At 43.3% G+C, this 25,070-nt stretch overlaps 1 protein-coding gene across 5 annotated transcripts in view; it reads right to left on the minus strand.

Moving 5' to 3' along the window:
• Positions 1 to 24,546, minus strand: part of col8a1a (collagen, type VIII, alpha 1a) — a 154,039-nt gene extending 129,493 nt beyond the window's left edge. For 4 of the 5 annotated variants that reach the window (XM_080203552.1, XM_080203551.1, XM_080203550.1 and 1 more), the window contains exon 1: positions 24,415 to 24,545. The gene's annotated coding sequence lies outside the window, so the exon portion shown is untranslated. Of the gene's footprint in view, positions 1 to 24,414 lie in introns of all 5 variants that reach the window. The other variant, XM_080203553.1, reaches the window with a different exon arrangement.
• Between the last annotated feature and the right edge of the window lie 524 nt (positions 24,547 to 25,070).

Below are 25,070 nucleotides of genomic sequence, written 5' to 3' on the forward strand. Positions count from 1 at the left end.
ATAGGTTTATTAACAGAGTGAAACATTGCAGGTATGTCTCCTGAATTCACTCCACTCTTTTGGCAGTAAGTGTCTCTTCATACTACTTCCATCAAACTAGATTAAACTCAAAAAGTGTCTCTATGATAAAAGCTAATGTTCTAGGGACTCAGGTTCAAATCCCACCACTGAAAAAAGTGGAATTTCTGGAATTAAGAATCTACTGGTTTCCATTAGACCATCCACTGTCCTTACCGGGTCCAATCTACATGTGACTCCAGAGCCACAGCAATGTGATTGACTGTCAGCTGCCCTATGAAATGGCCTAGCAAGCCCCTCAGGCTTAATGGGCAACTAGGGACAGGCAATAAATGCTGGCCAGCCAATGACACTCATGACCCCACAAATGAATATTTTAAAAAAACTACTGCCAATGTTGGTATGCTGAAAACAAAATCAGGTCTGACAGCATCTGATGAGAAAGAACACAGCCAACATTTTAAACAATATCTCTATTCTCTCCCCACAGAAGTGTCTCTGTATGTGTTTAAGTAGCAACTCAGTCAATGCCCACCACCTGTATGTACTTAATTTTAATTGACACAATTAATAAATACTCTGAAATGATGAATAATCAATGCTGCTTCAGTAGCTACCAACTGGATAGAAGTAAGATTACAAATTCTACTGGTCAAGGGAAATGGGAAGGAAGTAGTAAGTCTGTCCAGGTTCCCCCTTGTAAGTGTCACTGCAGCTGTTAATTGAGGAGAGTGCTGCATTGGACCTGGACACACACAACCAAGCCAACACCAAGATTGTCAATTCTGACTGTGCATTGGGCATATGGCCTACTGTTTCCAAGAGATACATCCCAATATTCTCTTCATCCGTACGGTGTATCACCTTATAAACCAACTGGAGGCTATTGAATGATCCTTGACTTTTAGCCAGGCAGCCTTTTCACTCTGAGCTTTCCTCCAAGGCAGCATTTTGACGTGAACATAAATTGCTGTAACTCCATGATCACTCGGGCAAAATCATGATAACCTTCCCTCCCATATATCAGCATTTATGAACACCAACAGAAGGACAACAACAGATAAAACAAAATACCCACCAACGCCTCATCAATGGCAATTAGGGATGGAACTTAAACTGGCCTTCTCAAGAATGTAAAATAAAGGAATTGTAATTCCTTTAATGTAAAACAAAAAACCAAGGTATCTTCAATATAATCCAATATAGCTCAACATAGCTTACATCAGTTATAGGGAAATTATTGGAGAAGATCCTTAGGGCAGATTTACTCACTTCTGAAAAGAAATTGACTTATTAGTGATAGACAGCATTGTTTTGTGAAAAGGAGGCCGTGCCTCACAAACTTGATCGAGTTTTTCGAGGAAGTGACGAAGGTGATAGATGAGGATGTCGTATACATGGACTTCAGTAAAGACTTTAACAAAATACCTCATGGTAGACTGGTATGAAAGGTGAAGTCACATGGGATGAGAGGCAAGACGGATACAGAACTGGCTTGGCCACAGAAGATAGAGGGTATCAGTGGAGGAGTGCTTTTCTGGTTGGAAGGCCAAGACTAGCAGTATTCCGCAGGCATAAGTTCTGGGACCTTTGTTGTTCACAGTATATATAAATGATTTGGTGGAACACATTGCTACTCTGATTCGTAAGTTCGCAGGCAACACAAAAATTGGTGGAGGTGTGAATAGTGAAGAGGATTGTCAGAGGATACAGCAAGATGTAGGCAGTTGGAGTCTTGAGCAGAGAAATGCCAGGTGGCATTTAATCTGGACAAGTGTGAGATAATGCATTTTGGAAGGTTCAATGTATATAGGAATTATACAGTAAATGGTAAAACTCATAGGAGGATTGACAGGCAGAGAGATCTGGGCGTATGTATCCACTGAAAATGGCAACGCTTGCCTTCACTGGTCAGGGCATTGAGCATAAAACTTGGCAGGTCATGCTGAAGCTGTGTAGATCCTTAGTTAGGCCTCATTTGGAATAATGTGTACAATTCTGGTTGCCACACTACCAGAAGGATGTGGATGCTTTGGAGAGGGTAGAAAAACAGTTTACCAGGATGTTGCCTGGTCTGGAGAGTATTAGCCAAGAGGAGAGGTTGGATAAACTTGGTTTATTCTCACTGGAACAATGGAAGTTGAGGGGTGACATGATAGAGGTCTACAAGATTATGAGTGGCATGGACAGAGTGGATAGTCAGATGCTCTTTCCTAGGATAAAAATGTCAAGTACCAGGGGACATAGGTTTAAGGTGCATGGGGAAAAATTTAGAGGAGATGTACAAGGCAAGGTTTTTATGCAGAAGGTGTGAATTTCTGAAACGTGCTACCTGCGGAAGTGGTGGGAGCAGGTACAATAGCATCATTTAAGGGCCAACTAGATGAATACATGAACAGGATGGGAATGGAAGGATACAGACCTTGTAAGTGCATATGGTTTTAAGTTAGGCAGGCATCGTGATCAGTACAGGCTTGGAGGGCTGAAGGGCCTGTTCCTGTGCTGTACTTTTCTTCGTTCTTTGCTTTTGTTTAGTGTAATCAGAGAAATGGGTTCAGTTTAGCTCAGTTGGCTAGACAGCTAGTTAGCGATGTCAATAGCATGTGTTCATAAGCCGTATAGGCTGAGGTTATGCATTAAGACCCCGTCTTCTCAACCCTGCACCTCGCCTGAGGCCTGGTAATCCTCAGGTTATATCAGGTTATATGGTCATCTGGGATTAAGGCAACTTTACTTCTTTAATCAAAAAAAAATCATCACCGTTACAGAAGCAACTATTGGGCGGTGTAGTTCAAACCTTAGTCAATGGGTAACTTTTAAGGAGAGTTTTAAAGGATGAACAGATTGTAAAGAGGTTTGGGGAGGGAATTGCAGAGCTTAAACTCAGATAGCTAAAAGCACAGAGGCCAATAACAGGCTAAGGGATTGATCAAAACTGAAACACAAGATTCCCAGGGGTTGTAGGGTTGGTAAGATTCTACAGGGATATGTAGGGCCATAAAGAGCTTTGAACATGAGAATGAGAGTTTTAAATTCAAGGTGGTGACAACTTGGCAGCTAATGAAGGTCAGTGATGCTGCTGTTTTGTGATGAGCTGGGATTTATGGGGAATGGGAGGTTAAGAATCTGAAACAGAAGCCAAACTACCTTGAATCCTCTTAATGGAGATGAAATGAGGGCTGGATAATTAGTCCACAGTCAGGAGATGAGTCAGTTGGTTCATATCACTTCAACACTTTTTAACACATTTCATCCAGATTTCCCAAGCCCCATAACCCTGCTGGATAATGGAGGCAAGAAAGAGTAGTTACCTTTCCAGCAGTGCTGTGACCAAGGAGGAGCAGCAATGTTTATCCCAGGCTCAACAAACTTCTTTGTAAAAACAGACCCCAGCTTGAAAATGTCTGTCCGGCAGTAGTTAGTTTAGTCGGGCAGCTTGGTTGGTGCAGGCCTGGAGGGCCGGAAGGCCTGTTCCTGTACTGTAATTTTCTTTGACCTTCCATATTCCAACTCCACTTGGTAACAGACCACCCAGCACTCACTCCTGATCTCTCTCCCAGTATCCAACTCTTCCCCTGAAAACCTGTCTCCCTCCCCAGTCTCTGAAACCCCCAATGATCTCCTCCCTCGACCTCCTGATGTCCAAACCTCTCCAATCCCCATCTCCCATGAATTCCCCTCACTACCCCTGTTACAATGAGGTGAGGAGGGATAGGATGATTTCCCTCTTTTTCAACTCCTTGATTGACTACAACAGATTTTTTAAAACATGGATGCGCTGGCCGATTCAATGAGTGTTTAACTATTTAAAATCCATGACCATCAAAGATACACACAGACAAGTTTCCTGAGTTTTTAAGAAGAAAAGAGAATAAGTATTGATATTGTACCTAGCCTGTTCTTAGTAAAATAATAAAAACATTCCAATTTTACACACACACTTGAAGTTCACACACATTAATAGATTATAAAGTGAAAAGATGGATGAAGCAATTTAAAGTCCAGTAGAGTTTATGTGGCATGTGGATGTTGAAGAGTTGTGATTTTGTTGGCTTCAGGCTCAATTAGATAGTCCTTCTGATTTCAGCATTGAGGTGGTGAAGATGTTAATGTTTAAATTATCTTCAGCTGCTAGCTTTAGACTTTACCCTCTGCCACTGGCACATGGACAGTCAAACAGCAGACAGGGCTCAGTGCTTGCAAGTTAGATGGTGAGAGAAAGAGAGAGGTAACCCACCTAGGATTTTGTTTCTCTACTATCTCATTTGCTTGTATTCTGGTCTACAGACGAAACAGGTGCTTAAACACACAAACAGTTAGTTAGATTGTCACACGACCCTCACTCACCAGCTGCCCAGTCACCTAAGTATGGTCTTGGCTACTGGATTCCACTTGTCTGGTTTACATGATTAGATTACTTCTGAGCACATTCCTTTCATAGCCAGAGTCTCGTTGTTCAAGAGATTATGTTGAATGCTTTGTTTCCACCCTTCTGAATATCTAAACAATTGTTTTAATTTCATTTGAAGTGTAGAAGACAAGTGACACAAATATGGAACCATCTTTAACTGCGATTTCAAGTCATTGGAATATGGTGTTAGTCTTTTTTAAATATCAGCTGGTAGTTTGCAGCCAATAATTTCATGATGTCATTTATTTTTATAAAGCATGGCTATACACACCTGTCATCAATCTCAAACCTCCATCTCACCTCACTTTATTTATCTTCCAATCCCTCACCCATGATTCTGATTCCCAACAACAAGGAAACCTAGCTGAAGCATATTCTGGTGAATTATTTGCCCAACAGGGAGCCAAATCTGCCAATTGTGACTGGTTGGGGACTCTTTAAAAAGAACATACACGCCTTGGGGTTAAAACTCCTTGGGGTTAAACCTGTCCTTCCAGGTTTCCCAACCATAACTCATCTGCTGCACCTATCCATGCTGAAACCTCTCCTCAATGAACATGGGCCAACATATGTAAATCAGGAAATGTAAATGAGACTATTTTAATTTAATTTCCACACAATACTTAAAATATGTATGAAGGAAATGTCACATTTGTGAAATGTATTTTTCAGACCAAAAGAGTTTGACATTAATTAAGACTTGTCACATTGTTAATAAATAATTTATAATTGATGAGATTTGACATTTTCTGACATGATTAGTTGGTAGCCAAGTTGGTAAGTCAAGAATAGCAACTTCATGTCTCTCCACATATTGTGTTCCTGTTTCCTCCCACATTCCAAAGGTGTGCAGGTTTGTTGGCTTGGCCATGTGAAATTGCCCCTTAGTTTTATTTATTTATTAGTCACAAGTAAGGCTTACATTAACACTGCATTGAAGTTACTGTGAAATTCCCCTAGTTGCCACATTCCGGCGCCTGTTTGGGGTCAGTGCACCTAACCAGCGTCTCTTTCAGAATGTGGGAGGAAACCGGAGCACCCAGAGGAAATGCAAGCAGACATGGGGAGGACATGCAAACTCCACACAGACAGTGACCCAAGCCGGGAATCAAACCCGGGTCCCTGGTGCTGTGAGGCAGCAGTGTTAACTACTCTGCCACTGTATTGCTTAATGTCCAAACATGTGTAGGTTAGGGGATTAGTTGGGTAAATGCGTGAGGTTATGCGAATAGTGTGAGATGGTCTGGGTAAGATGTTCTGTCAGAGGGTCAGTGCAGACACGTTGGATCTCTTTCTGCACTCTGCTAATTCTATGATTTTATGATTTGATGCTAAATCTCTGCGAGATTCTGTTGTAGTAGAACTTCTGGAGGAGCAAGTCAACAACTTCCAGGTTTCTGCAATTATTTGTCCCTGTGCAGTTCCTGGAAGTCCATTTTAGTTCTGGATAACTACGCCTAACTAAATAGCTTAATAAATAATTTACTCCTTAATCCTAATAATAGCCTCAGAATAAATTTTACATTAAAAACTGCAGCAGTGTTAAAATAATGCATTTATGTGAAATGATCCTTCAACTGCATTCTGATAAGGGAACACTTGAAAAGGTGATTTCTTTCCCACTCATTTTACCATCTATGGTCTTATTGAATGTTTGACAATGTCTGCAACATGGCTTGCAACAATGAGTCATCACACCCATTTAATCGCTAAGAAATTACAGCCACATGTTATTTTGAAATTTATACCATAGAATATGATTTTTAAAAAGTTTATTTATTAATTAGTCACAAGGCTTACATTAATATTGCAATGAAGTTACTGTGAAATTCTCCTCGTTGTCACACTCCAGCGCCTGTTTGGGTCAATGCACCTAACCAACTCACTTTTCAGACTGTAGAAGCACCCGGAGGAAACCCACGCAGACACAGGGAGAACGTGCAAACTCCACATTCTCCCCGTGGGACCCGAGGCTGGAATTGAACTCTGGTCTCTGGTGCTGTGAAGCAGCAGTGCTAACTACTGTGCCACTCTGCCACCCAATACTGATTTGCGAAGCAGTGTGAACATTTTTCATGTTTGTCAGTTAAAATGTTTTATTTTCAGACTACATAGATGAAACCATGTGCTCATTTACCATGTTCTGTCGGCAATTTGTTCTATAACTTAACGATTGTTCTGAATTGAACAGTTTTATGATTTTTTTCTTTCAGCAGCCGTTGCCAGATTATAATTTGGGCTCACCATTTAATAACAGTGGAAGTTCAAAAGAGATTAATCAGTTACTAAATGCAAAGTTCTTGGGCGGGTCCTGCTCCAACACCACCCGGCATCATTGCCAACAGTACAGGAAAATTGGGAAAGCTGCTGCGGTTTTCCAAACTTTCCCATTCTACCCACAACCATGGCCACTGGGCTGGAAAATCCTGCCCTTTGTCTAATGTAGTGCATGGAAACAGGCATCAAATTTGGGATTACAACTTGTTTGGCACTTTTACAATGTGGAACTGTTTTCACATTTTACCAACCAACGCATGGCCTCCGCCCCACTCCCCCAGCAATCCAATAGTGCTTTAAATTTCTCCATCCGTGTGACTATCATTTTCTGACTCTATAATTTTTCCAGAGATACGTGAAAAGATCACTCTGTCCAGCAATGCTAAGATTATGTGCTCAATTTTTGACCATTCTATCTAGCAGTCAGCAAGGACACCTGTCCCAGGCCAATGGGGTCCTCTTTAATAAGAACATAGGAACATAAGAACATAAGAAATAGGAGCAGGAGTAGGCCATCTAGCCCTTCGAGCCTGCCCCGCCATTCAATAAGATCATGGCTGATCTGTCGTGGCTCAGTTCCACATTCCCGCCCTCTCCCCATAACCCTTAATCCCCTCGCTTATCAAAAACCCATCAACCCGCGTCTTAAAAATATTTAGCGAGGTAGCCTCCACCACTTCAACGGGCAGAGAATTCCAGAGATTCACCACCCTTTGAGTGAAGAAGTTCCTCCTCAACTCCGTTCTAAACCGCCCCCCCTTTATCTTGAGGCTGTGCCCCCTAGTCCTACTGTCCTTTCTGAGCAGGAAGAGTCTCTCCACCTCTATCCTATCCATCCCATTCATCATCTTATACGTCTCAATGAGATCTCCCCTCATTCTTCTAAACTCTAACGAGTACAAGCCTAGTTTATTCAGCCTCTCCTCATAGCTCAACCCCCTCAGCTCCGGTATCAGCCTAGTAAACCTCCTCTGCACTCCCTCCAAGGCTTAATTATACAGGTCACATCTGATAATATCATCAGGGTTAAATCTAATCGGGGTGGCACGGTGGTACAGTGGTTAGCACTGCTGCCTCACAGCACCAGGGACCCGGGTTCGTTTCTGGCTTGGGGTCGCTGTGCGTGTGGAGTTTACAGATTCTCCCGTGTCTGTATGGGTTTACTCTGGGTGCTCTGGTTTCCTCCCACAGATGTGGAAATGCCGGCGTTGGACTGGGGTAAAACAGAAAGAAATCCCACAACACCAGCTTAAAGTCCAACAAGTTCTCAACTCCCAGCCACCTGACGAAGGAACAACGTGTTCCGAAAGCTTGGGGCGTTTGCTACAAATAAACTTGTTGGACTTTTAGCAAGTGTTGAGGGATTTCTTTCTGTTTTTCCTCCCACAGTCCAAAGATGTGCAGGTCAGGTGAATTGACCACTCAAAATTGTCCTTTAGAGTCCTAAGATGTGTAGGTTAGGGGAATTATAGAGCTGGAATAAAATGCACAGTTAGAGGCAGCGGGGGTTCAATGGGTAGAGTGACCTCCTTCTGCACTGTCGGGATTCTGTGATAATCTGCTGTTTTAACTTGAGGCCTGAACGAGAGAGCAGTGGTGGCTTCCATCCCAGGCCAAACCAGCTGGGAGCAAGATCCTGAGCCAGAAGAGGCCCAGCAAGGTAAGCTTTTGTTTTAGCTTTTTATTAGTTTCTTTGCAAGCCAAGAGGAACAGGAGTACTTCTTCAGGCCCCAGAAGGAAACTTTGGGCCTCCCCTGCCCCCAGGCTATTTCCTCCCTCCCCCGTCTGGGATTCCCCTCCTGGAAATTTGAACAGCTGAGCAGCTGCTTCCCACTGAGAAAGCTGTCTATGTTGACAAGCGGCATGCTGGTTAAAACCGTCCCAGCCGTCACAATCAGTTGGGCCTGCTCCACCACAACCAAATGGGCATCCTGCTGGCTTTGCCATGTCCCTATCCAGGAATCCATTGCTCTCTTTTTTTTGCTACTGGACTGAGAACTCCAGCTGGCTGCAATATAAAAAATAATGGCTCTTCAATAGTCATGGAATCATACAGTGCAGAAGGAGGCCATTCGGCCCATTGAGTCTGCACCAACCACAATCCCACCCAGGCCCTACCCCCATAACCCCACACATTTACCCTAGTTGGTCCCCCTAACACTAAGAGGCTATTTAGCATGGCCAATCCACCTAACCCCCACATCTTTGGACCCCATTGGTATCTTAATTCCAATCCTATTGTCAAAGATAGTCAGTGTAATATAAATATGATGTAACCCACCGTAACAGATAATTGGGCGGCACGGTGGCAAGCTCTGCTGCCCCACAGAGCCAGGGACCCGGGTTCGAGCCCTGACTTGGGTCACTGTCTATGTGAAGTCCGCATGTTCTCCACATGTCTGCGTGGGTTTTCTCCGGGTGCTCCGGTTCCCCCCACACCCCAAAGATGTGCAGTTAGGCTGACTGGCAGTAATAAATTGTCCCTAAATTAGTTTCCCTCAATGTGGATGGCCATAAAACAGGCCGAAGGGCCTGTTTCCCGTGCTGGGTTGTTCTTTAAAACACTAGATAAGGGTCATAGGTGGAGGGGGGGACTGGTGGTGTTAAGATGGCAGCGCGGGCTCGTTGGGCCGAAGGGCCTGTTTCCCGGGCTGTTTTTGTTCTTTGTTAAATTCTCCCTCAGTATACCCGACCAGACGCTGGCGTGTGGCGACTAAGAGATTTTCACAGTAACTTCATTGCAGTGTTAATGTAAACCTGCGTGAGACACTAATAAGTAAATTTAAAACTTTAATAACAATACAATGTTAACGTATACTTATACCTCTCAGCCCCTTCATGGCCAGAAAGCCTGTTGGACAGATGTGGTTCACGCCTTGGAGATTTGGGTCTTGTGGGAAGCCGAGTCTTTGAACATTTTCAAAGCTGAGACCAGTAGGTTGGTAATCAGACGGGGAATTAAAGATTGCAGAGATAAGGTAGGAAAGTGCACTCATTTTAAAATTCTTTTCATGAGATGTGGGTATTGTTGGCTGGGCCAGCATTCATTGTCCATCCCTAACCACCCTCCATTTCAGAGGGGCATTTGAGATTCAACCACATTGCTTACATTTTCTTCCCTAAAGGACATTAGCAAACCCAATGGATTTTTACAACAATCAACAAAGGTTTTATGTTCCTCATTAGAGTTTTAATTACAGCCACCGTCCTTTTATTAATCTGCATGGGTGGGATTCGAACCCAGGTCCCCAGATCATTACCCTGGGTCTCTGAATTACTAGACCAGTGGCAAACCCACTCCACCACTGCATGATTGTTAAATCAGCCATGATCTTTTTAAATGGTGGATCAGGTTCAAAGGACTGAATGGCCTACTCCTGTTCCTATTTCTTCTGCTCTCGTGGCCAATGTGAACTCGCACACTTTGCAGTGCCGACATAGATAGGGATTGGGAAGGAAAGGCAGATTGAAGACTTGCCTTAGTACTGATCATGCTTCTGCAGGACTGAAATTTACTGGAAATATTCAGATCTGAACACACCGGAACAATATCAAGAGAATCGGCATTTGAAACCCTGGGGAAAGATCAGAGCGGTACACAGAGGAAGACCAAGACCTGTAGCCGGAGTTTTTGGCACAGAGATGCCATGTAGTGCAGTCAGAGTGTTAGACATAGAGAGAGTGAGACATGTGTGTGGGGCGGTTGGAAGTGAGAGAGGCCTGGGAGCTGGCAGCAAGTATCTTGACGTGAGACTGAGATAGTTGGCCTCAATAGTACTGTCAAAATTCATCCAAACTCAAAGACAATGTTGACACAGGGATGTCAAATTATCTTCCATTGTCTGCTGCCAGATTCTAGAAAATTGTGTTTTGCTCATTGGAAACATTTCTAATTCGTCTTCAAAATTATCTTCATCATCCAAAAATATGCAAGTTAGGTTAATTGGCTACGCTAAATTGACCTTTAGTGTCAGGGGGATTAGCAGGTTAAATATATGGGGTTATCCCTGGATGGGATGAGTGTTGGTGCATGCTTGGTGGGCCGAATGGGCTCTTTCAGTACTGTGGGGATTCTATGATTCTATCTGCTCTTGCTGACAGGCAGGGCCAATCTGTGCTATTTACCATCTCTCATCAAGACTAAACTTTCAAAATTCAAATAATTCACAAGCCCTGGAGCTAAGATATTATGGAAAACAGTGGCTGTGTTTGGTCTGGGGAGATTTTTAACAGTATAACACTGAAAGCTTAACCAGTTGTGGTAAGGAACACATGAATGCCTTCGCTGTATTAAAGTTAATGTGCAGCAGCAATATAACGCAAGCAGGGGGCTGGATTTTATGGAGTGCTGTGGTCCTTGTACACCCTGGCCAAAAGGTCAGGCAGGGGAAACCTGCCTGCATTCCAGACAGCTTCCCTACAGCAAGTCAACACTGGCAGCAACGTTTATTTGCTTTAAGGCAAGACTTTGTCCCTTTCTCGAGAGAAAGCCTGTGTTCAATGATGAGACAGCCACTGCAGATGGCTCCCGGTGCTGAGGAAACATGTAAATCCAGGGCAGGGTTCTCGGCAAGGGTGTGGGGCCGAGGGGGGGTGGGGGGGGGAGTGGTGCAGTGTGTGTGTGCGCAAGAAGATTGAGGAATTGACTTCAAGAAGCCAGGGTGAAGGTTGGAGGTGGGGATTAGTAGAGGAGGGTGGGCTTCAGATAGACTCAGAGGACTCTCAAAGGAGGACAACACAAGCCCCTCCCCATCCCCCTTCCCCACCCCCTTCCTGCCCCCACTCCGGTTTGCCCAACATCAGCCCATACTTCCCCTGCGGGCCTGCTCCCCCACCACGCTGGCAGTGGAGAGATAAGCCTCTTAGTGGCTATAAATTATCCACTTACGAGCCTCACTGGGGTCTAATGGCGAATTGTTACAGTGCAAGAAGAGACCATTCAGCCCATCAGATCTGCATTGGCCCTATGAGTGAAGATATTGCAAATTTTAAAATTGTATTTTATATTATTTTCTTTGCATTGATGAACTATTAAGATGGCTGCCAAGAGGGCCAGGTTATCTCCACAACTTCAATACAGACTATCAAGCTGCTGGGAAGCTCAGAGTTAAATTATAATTGGTGCTGGTGACTCCTGGAATGGACATACCCAAACACCACTCCTGTGTGGAATTTTATATGGGCTATTGTTGAAGCTTATTCTACAAAATGCAAAGACATGGACTCCTAGATTCTATGGTGAGGTTTTCCAGCCATTTATGCAGCCAGGCCTTCCAGTCCCACCGACAGTGCACCCCCACCACAGGTATCAGGACCAGAAGATCCTGCCACAGGCCAATGGCAGGCCATCTTCTTCTGCCACGAAACACGCTTCAGGTTGCTCAGTAAATCCCTCTCTATCTGTCTCCATAAAAACCATAAGACATAGGAGCAGAATCAGGCCATTCAGCCCATCAAGACTGCTCCACCTTTCAATCATGGCTAATTATTCTCATCCTCATTCTCCTGCCTTCTCCCCATAACCTTTGATCCCCTTATTGATCAAGAACTTCATGGAATCATAGAATCATAGATTATAACATATATAGATAGATATATAATAGATAGATAGATAGAATCATAGATAGATAACATCTATCTCTGTCTTAAAGACACTCAATGACTTGGCCTCCTTCTGCGGCAATGAGTTCTGCGGCATGAGTATAGACCCAGACTTCTCAACCACTCATATGACTGGGAGTTTCTGCTCCTTCATTCCTGGGATCATTCTTCTAAACCTCCTCTGGGCCCCCTCCAAGACCAGCACATTCTTCCTTAAATATGAGGTCCAAAACTGCTCACAATATTCCAAATGGAATCTGACCAGACCCTCATACAGCCTCAGCAGTACATCTCTGCTCTTGTATTCTAGCCCTCTAGAAATGAATGCTAACATTGAATTTTCTTCCTAATTGCCAACTGAACCTCAAAACAGTCTTGAATCAAGACTCTCAAGTCCCCTTGTGCTTCAGATTTCCCCATTTAGTTTTGTGATGTAACAAGGAGACTAGTTTTCCACAAGTGCAAAAATCATCATTTACCTTCTATTGTACATCAACAGTTATTAATCATGTGATTGCATCTGGTTCTGTGATACTGAAACACCTTATCCCAAAACTCAGAGACTTGTGCAGTCTGCAAAATAACACCCAAGAATACAACAGCTGCAGAGAAAGGCAGTGCCACATCTTCTTGAACCGAGAGGCTTGTAAGTCTTTTTAACAGCCTCCTAGCCTGTTTCCAAAATCCCGAGTTCCAAGTAATGAAATTGGACCTCCTCATAGAGCAGCATAAATATCTGTCTGCACAACCTGAACAGTCTTTATTTCAAAGGATCCCTGCACTTAATTTGGATCTGCCGCCAGCCATCTGAATTTACCTGAACTGTAATCCTAGAGTGGCAAAAAAAGAACTCCTTCCTCACTGGATTCCTTCACTGGACTCTCAAAGTGACATAAACTTTTAACAAGTGAACTGTGTTCTGACGAAGGGTCATCCTGACTCCAACCGTTGGCTCTATTCTCTCTCCATGGATGCTGTCAGACTTGCAGAGGTTTTCCAGCATTTTCTGTTTTTGTTGTGAACTTTTAACTATTGTTGTTAATTCACTAAGTGCACTAATTTCTTTTACCGTATCTTTCTTGAGTAGATCAGGTTTAACTGATCTAGCATTTACATTTTTGGGGGTGAGCGAAGGAATTAATAATCTTCTTGATTTAAACTCACTAAAGACTGGCTACCTTATTTTTCAAAAACAAACCACACTGATTCTGGACAAAAGGGAAAGGAATTAGAGGCTTCAGTTTATCTTTCCTTTCCTGTATATAACACAACACTAATTCCAAATTCCAACCTTTCTGGAAGAATTTAATCACTTTGACCCATATATGGAAATTACAGTTTAAACATTTTGTATGTTGGTGTTTGCAGATTGAGGCCAGGAGTCCATGGAGTTGCAAGATATTCAGGAGATGGTGTCATCGGCCAGAATTTTACTGTCATTCCTGCCACGGGGATCGGAGCGGGGAAAGGCCAATTGACCTCGAGCAGGATTTTATGATTTCAGGACAAGCGAGGCCATAAAATCCCGCCTGTAGAGTCATAGAGGTTTACAGCACGGAAACAAGTACAAGCCTAGTTTATTCAGCCTCTCCTCATAGTTCAACCCCCTCAACTCCGGTATCAGCCTAGTAAACCTCCTCTGCACTCCCTCCAAGGCCAAAATATCCTTGCGTAAGTGCAGCGACCAAAACTGCACACAGTACTCCAGCTGCGGCCTCACCAGTGCCCTATACAGCTGCAGCTGCAGCAAGACCTCCCTACTTTTATATTCAATCCCCCTCGCAATGAAGGCCAGCATCCCATTTGCCTTCCTGACCACCTGCTGCACCTGCAGGCTGGGTTTTTGCGACTCGTGCACAAGGACCCCGAGGTCCCTCTGCACCGTCGCCTGCTGCAGTTTTTCGCCATGTAAGTAATAGTCCTTCCTACCATTATTCCTACCAAAGTGGACAACCTCACATTTGGCCTTCGGCCCAACTTGTCCATGTCACACTTTTCTTTTAACCACTAAGCTAGTCCCAATTGCCAGCATTTGGCCCATATCCCTCGATAGCCATCTTATTCATGTAACTGTCTGAATGATTTTTAAAAGACAAAATTGTACCCGCCTCTACTACTAACTCTGGCAGCTTATTCCAGACATTCACCACCCTCTGTGTGAAAAAAATTGCCCCTCTGAACCCTTTTGTATCTCCCCCCTCTCACCTTAAACCTATGCCCTCTAGTTTTAAACTCATAGAGACATACAGCACAGAAATAGACTCTTCAATCCAAACAGATGCTTAAATGGAACCAGTCCCATTTGCAAGCTCTTGGCCCATATCCCTCTAAACCATTCCCATCCATGTGCCTGCCTTTACCACTTCCTCTGGCAGCTCATTCCATACTGTGTACAGTACTGGTCCTCTTATTTAAGGAAGGATGTAAATGCATTGGAAGCAGTTGAAAGGTTTACTGGACTAATATTGGATAGGGCATGTTACCTTACGAAGAAAATTAGAAGGGCTAAGCTTGTATCCTCTTGAATTTAGAAGAGAAGGAGGTGACTTAATTGAAACAGAAAAATTCTGAGAGGTCTTATATTCATTTCAAGCTCCAAACTCACTCCGTACAGTCATCCACACAGATAGACCATGACCTCTCCAAAAATGCTGCTGGTAAGAAATCACTACAAATACACTACAAAACACTTGACAAACCTGCAGTATTAAAAAATGTGGCAGTGGGCTTGGAGCGAGACATATGCTGGAAGTTCCTGAACAGATCATTCTTTATGTCCCTGGTAGCACTACTACATTACAAACAACATTGACCTGACAATGATTTTCCTCGACCAATCCTCCCGCCCCGTGGTACATTCCCCAGCAGCGGAGGTGGCCTGCCATTGGCCAGCAGTGAGGTTTTCCAGTCCCGTCAATATCTGCGGCTTTTGCATGCCCACGAGTGGTCACCGTCGACAGGACTGGACGATCCCACCGGCAGGAACTGCTGGAAAATTTTGGCCCCATCCACACTACACAATGTTCCCAAGTAATTTCAGCATGCATCCAAATATTTAAAAAAATAAACATCAGTGATAATAACATTAAGTTTACATATATTTATTAGTGTCACAAGAGGGCTTATATTAACATTGCAATGAAGTATGTCAATTTGGTCAGTATAAGTTTTTATTTCAATATTGGAACTAATCTGAAATAATAAGTTAAGTAATTTACCTGTCATATTGCCATTAAAAGGGCAATTTAGCAAACTACGCTAATAGGTCTCTAAAAGTATTGTGCAGAAAATAAGATTTTTTACTACCATTATGTTTTAAACCTTCCTTCTTTGTTTCTCATAGAAGTAATTCCTGTAATAGGAATCCTTTTGAATGTCTCCCTCCATGGTGACTCTACTTGCCAGAATCCTTCTTTGTAATGTTCTGACGTTGATACAAAAGAGCTCATAAAATTTCTTCACAGTCTAGGAGGTAGTCATTTTAATTTTGAGAGTATACCCCTGATGTGTCAGACTGCTTTGGGCATTACTGCACAGGGCAGTGCATTCTCACAGATGGGCTCACTTCAGGCACATTTTAATGCTCAGAGCCCGGGAGTCTCTGACAACGACTGGGATCTGCCAGTATTTCTAAAGCCCAAGTGAGAGCTAAGGGAATATCCACTCGTAACAGAGAGAAGAATGCCCCAGGAATGCTTACAGTTGTCATAAATCATTAGCAACCATCAAGAGCTATCCGTGCAACTGGATTTGCTCGGGATGATAAGGGAATGCTTTTGAACATTACCTGTGCCTTAGAGATTAGCGATTTGTTAAATTGGTCTGAGCACAGTGGCGGAAGCATTTACTGAACACTAATCCATTGGCTAACTAGTCACTGCAAATAAAAATTGTCCACTGGCCAAGTGATGTAAAATGAAGAAAATAAAAACCTTTAACATTCCTCAGTGACCGTCTCTGTCGGAAAATCTGAATCAGGCAAATTCCAATAGCCAAAGGAATAGTGAGAGCAAGACACATACTGAAACAGGATGGGACCACAGAATACAGCAGCAATGGTCAGTGTATATACAGTCTTGGGGTGAGAATTTAAATATATCTGTCTGTATAAATCCAAGTCTTTGAATTGCCTGAATGGAACTTTATTTATAAATAATGAGGCCAATGTGAGGACCACAGGGCTTCAGATAGACATGGTTTCCCCACTGGGGATCAGGTTCATATCTCCTGCACCAGACCACCCCCGACTACATATTTATATCCTCTCATCACCAAAACATACACAAATATGCAACTCAAACACCTTCATTTCTCACATAGGAACATCAAATACAATGGTGGACAAGCAATTCATGCTTCCTCTGAAATCGCTGAAAGTCAAATGAAAAGAGGGACCCAGATTCGATTCCTAACTGGGTGACTGTCTGCGTGGAGTTTGCACATTTTCCTCATGTCTGCGTGGGTTTCCGTCAGATAGTCCGGTTTCTTCCTACAGTCCGAAAGATGTGCCGGTTAGATGCATTGGCCGTGATAAATTCTCCCTCAGTGTATCCGAACAGGCGCCGGGGTGTGACAACGAGGGAATTTTTACAGTAACTTTAAAGTTTAGTTTATTTATTAGTCAAAGGTAGGGTTTACCTTAACACTGCAATGAAGTTACTGTGAGATTTCCCTATTTGCCACAGTCTGGCGCCTGTTCGGGTTAATCCACCTAACCAGCACATTTGTTACAGTGTTAATGTAAGCTTACTTGTGACAATAATAAATAAACTTTAAAAATCCACCAGTACCAATAAGATTGATGGCTGAGAACCCACCCATGCAACATTCCCCCTGTTGGAAGCAGATGCTATTTTTAGAGGCATTGCAAGCCTTTGCTGTTACAGAAAATTGGGTCTCATAGTACCTCAATGCAGACATGGGCGGAATTCTCCAACCACACTGGTCTAAAAGCCAGAAATTCCTGCCCGACTGTCAATGGGGTTTCACATTGTCTGCAACCTGCCCACTAAAATTCCAGTGTGGATGGGGTAGGAGGATTCCGGCTTTTTACTTTTAAAAGTTAAGGTATCAACAAAACAGTGTAAAACTGTTACTGAATCAGGTTAAATTTGGATTGTTTCAAAATAATAATCCAGTTTAACCCAGTTCAGACACATTAGCATTTTGAAATGTGTTCATTTTTGGCACAGCTAATCTCATCTTCATAAATAAGAATAATGTTCTGTGGAGAGAGGGACAGAGTTAAAGTTTATTTAAGCTTACATTAACACTGCAATGAAGTTACTGTGAAAATCCCCTCGTTGCTACACTCTGGTGCCTGTTTGGGTACACTGAGGAAGAATTTAGCATGGCCAATGCACTTAACCAGCACATCTATCGGACTGTGGGAGGAAACCAAAACACCCATAGGAAATCGATGAAGACACAGGGAGAACGTGCACACTCCGCACAGACAGTGAAACAAGCTGAGAATCAAACCCAGGTTCCTGGCGCTGTGAGGTAGCAGTGCTAACCAACATGCCACCATTCCACCCAGGTTTCAGGTCGATGACGTTTCTGCAACCTCTTATCTTGCTCATCCTCATAACCATTTCCAGGCATTATTACAAGTTTCTCACTCATTTCACACTACTCAACCCCACCCAAGATCAGAAAACAAATTCAACATGAGGACAGCAGGACATTTTAAATTCAGTAATTTATTCAATCCAAAAATGCTTCTTGGATCAGTTGATCATAATGGCATTCTTGGGTCTTGCCTATCTGTTTTCTAGACACTCTTGCATTAGTCCGACAATTCAATCTATCTAACGTGTTGACTCGGCACTGTTTACATCGTGGTGTTCCCCTGCTTTTAACAGAGTGATAATAGCCTCAAAATGGAGTAAATAGAGGAACTCAGGACTTAGCAGCAGGTATACGCTATTCAACCCTTTGAACATAAGAACATAAGAACATAAGAAATAGGAGCAGGAGTAGGCCATCTAGCCCTTCGAGCCTGCCCCGCCATTCAATAAGATCATGGCTGATCTGTCATGGCTCAGTTCCACCTTCCCGCCCTCTCCCCATAACCCTTAATCCCCTCTCTTATCAAAAACTCATCAACCCGCTTCTTAAAAATATTTAGCGAGGCAGCCTCCACCACTTCAACGGGCAGAGAATTCCAGAGATTCACCACCCTTTGAGTGAAGAAGTTCCTCCTCAACTCCGTTCTAAACCGCTCCCCCTTTATCTTGAGGCTGTGCCCCCTAGTCCTACTGTCTTTTTTGAGCGGGAAGAGTCTCTCCACCTCTATCCTATCCATCCCATTCATCATCTTATACGTCTCAATGAGATCTCCCCTCATTCTTCTAAACTCTAACGAGTACAAGCCTAGTTTATTCAGCCTCTCCTCATAGCTCAACCCCCTCAACTCCGGAATCAGCCTAGTAAACCTCCTCTGCACTCCCTCCAAGGCCAAAATATCTTTGCGCAGGTGCGGCGCCCAAAACTGCACACAGTACTCCAGCTGCGGCCTCACCAATGCCCTATACAGCTGCAGCAAGACCTCCCTACTTTTATATTCAATCCCCCTCGCTATGAAGGCCAGCATCCCATTCGCCTTCCTGACCACCTGCTGCACCTGCAAGCTGGGTTTTTGCGACTCATGCACAAGGACCCCGAGGTCCCTCTGCACCGTTGCCTGCTGCAGTTTTTCGCCACGTAAGTAATAGTCCTTCCTACCATTATTCCTACCAAAGTGGACCACCTCACACTTGCCAACATTAAATTCCATTTGCCATTTCCTGGCCCATTCGCCCAGCCTATCTAGATCCTTCTGCAGACTCTCCACACCCTCCGCACAATTTGCCGTTCCCCCAATCTTGGTGTCATCGGCAAATTTCAACACCCTACACTCGGTTCCCTCCTCCAGATCATCTATATAAATGGTAAAAAGCTGAGGCCCCAGCACTGACCCCTGGGGCACTCCACTAGTCACCATCTGCCAATCCAAATAGCACCCGTCTACACTGCCATTGAGCCTACACTGCCATTTGTTAAGTCATGACTGATCTGGTTGTGGTCTTTACTCCATCTTCCTATCAGTCCCCATAACTCTCGACTCCCTTATCTATCCAAAATCTATCCAATCTATCTTGAGTAAATTCAATCAAATTCAGCTTCCAATGCTTTCTAGGGGAGTGAATTCTACAAACAAACAAAGCTAACCTTAAAAGGGAAACCTTTTATTCTTAAACTGTGTTCCCTGTTCTGGTGAGAATGTGGAACTCACAGACACAATGAGTGGTTGAGGCAAATAGAATCCCTACAGGGCAAAAGGAAGCCATTCAGCCCATTGTGTCTGCATTGAGTTTCCAAAATAGAGCCTCCCCCCCCTCCAAGAGGAAATATCTCCCAGCATCTAACTTATCAAATCTCCTCAGATTTTATATGTTTCAATAAGATCACCTCTCTAAATTTTTCTAAACTCTAATGGGTATAGACCCAAACTGTTCAACCTTTCTTCACTGGACAATCCCTTTATCCCAGGAATAAGTAACCTTCTCCTCACTGCTTTGAGTGCAATCACATCCTTTTTCAAATCAGGAGACCAAAACTGTACACAGTATTCCAGATCTCACCAAGGTCCTGCTATAGTAAACATCCTTGTATTCCATTCCATAAACATCAACATTCTTTTTTCCTTCCTAATCACTTGCTGTACTTGCATACAAACTTTCTGTGGTTTATGTACCAGGACACTTAGATCCCTCTGTACACCGGAGTTCAACAATCTCTCTCCTTTTTAAATAGTATATTGCTTTTCTATTCCTCCTGTCTTCATTACTAGTAATATTATTCTCCTTATTGCCCACTAACACCAGCAATACAGCTGGTAGTATTATAAGGGGGCCTATCACAGAGAGTCCAAACTGCCCAGCTATTTCAAATGCTAGGCCCTTTTTTCAAAAAGAAATTGGTGTCATCTTTTGCATTATTGCTCCCCAATTGACATTTTCTATAGTCAGAGCCCATAGAAAAGAGAAAAGAACTTGCAAAGGTAAGATTTCAACTACATCTATGGGCTCTAGCAGAGCAGCATTTGATGTTACGAATCCCCCTGTAACATGCTCATGGGCATCTCCAGCCTGATTTCCAGTGTTCAGTCTGGCAAACTGTGCCAGGGAACCTGTTGCTGCCCTACAAGGCCGTTAAAGCCACATCTTCAAAAGCAGCAGGCTTTTGAATGAAATGAATTCATGAGATGCCAGCATTTATTGCCCATCCCAGATTGCCCTTGAACGGAGTGACTTGCTTGGCCATTTTGAAGGGCAATTGGAGACCACATTGTTAGGGTGGCTGGAGTCACTTGGAGGCCAGATCACTTAAGGATGGCAGATTTCCACCCCTAACGGATATTAATGAACCAGATTTCTTTTTATGACAATGGTTTCATGGTCATCATTAGACTTTTAATTCTAAATATGTACTAATTGAATTCAAATTTGCAAACCCCAGTTCCCCAGGGCATTACTCTGCACCAACTGCATTACTAGCCCGGTGACAATCGTACTTCGCCATCATCTCCCTCTGACAGCCAAAAGGCAAAATCTACCTATGTGCAATAATGTGCATTATGTGCAATAAAAGAAAAGAGCTGTCCAAATGGTTCAGTAACACAATGTTTTGCTGTGATCGTCTGATGCTTTCTTAACAGGCTGCATCTCGATGATTTTTAAATGCAGCGCAGTGGCACATTTAGTGCAGTTAGAACTGCTACCTCACAATGCCAGGGACCGGGTTTGATTCCAACCTTGGGTGACTATCTGTGCAGAGTTTGCATGTTCTCCCTGGGTCAACATGGGGTTCCTCCAGGTGCTCCACTTTCTTCCCACGGTCCAAACATGTGCAGGTTAGGTGGTTTGGCTGTGCTAAATTGTCCCTTAGTGTCCCAAGATATGTAGAGTAGGGGATTAGTGGGGTAAATACATGGCATGGAGCATGGGTGAGATGAGTCAGTACAGACTCGATGGGCCAAATGACCCCTTAAGGCTGCACTGTTATGATTCTATGAAATGTCATTGCAGTGTAGAGTATGGATTTGTATTTATCATCTGCAATTGAATTACTTTAATTGCATGAAGAAAATTCTCACGATTGTCACAAAATCACATTATGTTGTCAACCACTTTGTATCATCAGTTTATGAATAAGTCATTCATTTGTCTCTACTATTGATGGATTGAAAGGTCCTTTTGAATCAGAGGCTTATCCTATCCAACATGTATGATTGCATTATGATTTTTACATTAAAGAAGTATTTATGTTAGGACTGCAATGAAACACTCATCGTTAACAATTTAACTCATCATAACAGACAATCGATCAAGTACCTTTTTCAGAATCAAATGTCTGATTTCAACTGCCCAATCAGAAAAGTTCTCGAGAGACGCACTGCGCAAATTTCCTTGCTTCTTATTCAGATCAGTAGAGGGAGCATCAGACTAACACAATGTTCTAACTGGGAGTTGTAAATGCTCCTGAGACCACTGCTATCTAATTAAAGTACTGTACATGTCACAGAGTGGCACAAGCTGCCTAGTGAGAGATGGTGGTGCAGTGATATTGTCACTAAACTAGTGATTGAGATAACCAGTTGATTGCTCTGGATACCAGGGTTCAAATTCCACCACAGCAGATGGTGGAATTTGAATTCAATTTTAAAAAAATCATCTAATGATGACCATGAATTGATTGTTGTAAAATCCATCTATTTCAATTATCCTTAGGGAAGGTAATCTGCAATCCTTACCTGGTCTGATCTATATGTGACTTTATAGCAATTGTCTGCTCTCTGAAAAGACCTAGGGAGCCACTCAGAGACAATTGGGGAAGGACAACAAATACAGGCCCAGCTAGTGACATTCATATCCCATGAATGAACTTTTGAAAGTTAACCATTACTGTGGTGGAAGCCACAGATCAGACTGCTTGCTCGGATTTATAAAGCAGAAACTCTGGCAGCCGGTACAAGGTCAACTCTTAAAAGAGAATCAAGACTCGTAAGGGACACATTACAAAATACATTTTGTAAGTTCTTTAAAAAAAGGAAAACTTTCACAGGAACTATAAGAAGAATAAAGTCTATATTCTGCTATTGACAGACAGAATAGTTTGTGAAAAGAACAACTGAAGGGGAGAAAAAGTTAAAGTTTATTTAGTAGTCACAAGGCTCACATTAACACTGCAATGAAGTTACTGTGAAATTCCCCGAGTCGCCACAGTCATGCACCTGGTCGGGTCAATGCATTTGACCTGCACATCTTTCAGGAACGACGTGGAGATGCCGGCGTTGGACTGGGGTAAACACAGTAAGAAGTCTGACAACACCAGGTTTAAGTCCAACCTCTCCATTCACCTGACGAAGAGGTTAACCTCGAAAGCTTGTGAGTTTACTATCAAATAAATCGGTTGGACTTAAACCTGGTGTTGTCAGACTTCTTACCATCTTTCAGGAAGCCAGAGCATCTGGAGGAAACCCACACAGACACTGGGAGAATGTACAAACTCCACACCGACAGTGACCCAAGCCAGGAATCAAACCCGGGTCCGTGGCTCTGTGAGATAGCAGTGCCAACCACTGTGCCACCCTGATGCCCCAGCATGTATTCCCAGCAGTGTTATTACCTGACTTCCCTACGTCCAACCATCCAGCTCCAATGCTCCCACCTCAGGTGAGCCAATGAAGCCCTTCTTATGGCTAATATTTTCCCAGGCAAATTGGAAAGTGAACATTCATTATGTGATTGGATGATACAGGCAAACAGCCTTTTCCCCATCGCCAATGCTTTTCTAAATAATAAATGAAAGTGTTAAAATAAAGTGCATTTACAAAAGTTTTTCTCCAGGGTTGCTGAGGATTAAACTTTAATTCCTCGAGACTGCGAGGCACTCCTGGCAGGTTAACAATCCTAGTAAAGTTTTTTTTTAAAAAATGCAATCTACATCGCAGTCTTTCACCTTGTTTCTGCGACTTGCAATTTGGTGAGTGAAAATATGAGGTCACGCAGTGCAGATGTTAAGGTTTAGCCGCAAAATTCCTGAGGAAATTGACTTTTCCCCAAAGAAGTGCGGCCGAGGGGAGACCACACGGAAGTTTCAAATTCTGCACCTTCATAAAGGGCCTTTGTTGGAACACTTGTGAAGAACGGGAATGGGGGGAGGAAGGTTGGAAGAGGTTGACGAGGTTAATTGAAAGGCGCAGGGTACCACACTGCCTGCGGACTCGTTAAACTCGAAGCTAAATCCTGATTGCCCAGTGGCCACATTTCCCTGCGCCAGAGCCTGTGCCAGGTAAATGTGACAATTTAATAAAGCCAAACCTCCTTCCACGCTTGTCCAAATATCCAGCACAGCAGACGGTAAGAAGACACTCTAACATCTGGCTCTATGTTTAGCAATCTGACTGAAAAATACTGTTACGCAGCAGGGAATTCACAGATTACAGCAGAACCCTACCTCAGAATACAATTTTTAGAAGTCTCCGGTTGCAATGTTGTTAACAATCCCCCTTCATTCAGTGTTAACTGCTGCACTGAGCAGTAATCTGCTTCAGCTAAAACAGAAGTTAGTCCCGGTTTTCTTTCGTTATTTTTTGTCGTTAGCAGAAGTTCTCCAGTTTAACTGGAGCCTCTGATGTCCACACCATGGTCAGTCAGCATGTCTTTACACCAGTGCCTGCTAACTTAGTGACATTCTGACAGATGTGAACCTCAGGTGAGCCGATTACTGGAGAAAAGGGAGTGATTGTTTATAAGCCTTTTAATTCTTTAATTTGACTGAAGCGTGCTGCTGATGGTTCCTCCTCTCATCCTTATTCTTGATGGCTCACAGTGCAGGCGTTAAGGCGCAAGTGTCAGGATATTATTACCTGCCGCTCTTAGGTCACCTACCTTTTTTTAACAAAAAAGGAACCCGTCGACTGCAGCAGTTAAAAAGTAAAAATCAGAATCACAGAAACAGTTACTTTGAAACCAAACCCCTGGTTGGTCGAGTTTTAACAGCTGGCAGTCGGATCCTTAGCAACTTAAAACAGCAGTGTTCAGTGGCTGTAGAACACTTACCTTGGGCTGTGAGTGATGCGAGGGCTGATGTTCACTGGCTCAGTACAGCAGCGGACTGGGAAAATGCTCTGTTCGGCGCCTGCCAGCAACTTAACTTGGCTTATATGTGCAAATGGGAGGAGTTCTTCGCCAACGGGAGGTGGGCAGTCCAGAAGGCAGACAAGAATCTGACAGGCACACTGGCAGACAGGACCTCTTTTTTTTGGAGAGAGAGAGATAAGAGCTAAAGCAAAGCTACAGAGCAGCTAAGAAAAGGAAAAGGAACATTATTCTTTAAAGCAACCAGTGTAAAAATAAATAGATTGAAACTGATGATTGATTCAAGAGCATTTTATCATTATTGAGTAAGACCGCTTTCCTCTGCTCCCTCCTTCTCTCCCTCCCACCTACTGCCACAACCAATTCAAAGCAGCCCCACTTATTTTCTTTCCCCCCCTGACAGCGCTCAGTTGAGGGAGCAGCTGCAACTTTTACATGCTTTCATCTGTTTGCACTAGTAGCCGCTTGGAAAGAATAGCACATTCTACTGAAAAAAAATCTTTACGGAAACCAAATGCAACTGAAATATTCAGATCCAAAAGAAAGAGGCTATTTCAGACTCCAGCGTCAGAACTGAATGAACAATGGCACTTCATCAAGATGTATAATTGTGACTA

The sequence above is a fragment of the Carcharhinus amblyrhynchos genome, chromosome 15, assembly GCF_965287045.1.
Source record: "Carcharhinus amblyrhynchos chromosome 15, sCarAmb.v2.hapA, whole genome shotgun sequence".
In the NCBI taxonomy this organism is placed as follows: Eukaryota; Metazoa; Chordata; class Chondrichthyes; order Carcharhiniformes; family Carcharhinidae; genus Carcharhinus; species Carcharhinus amblyrhynchos.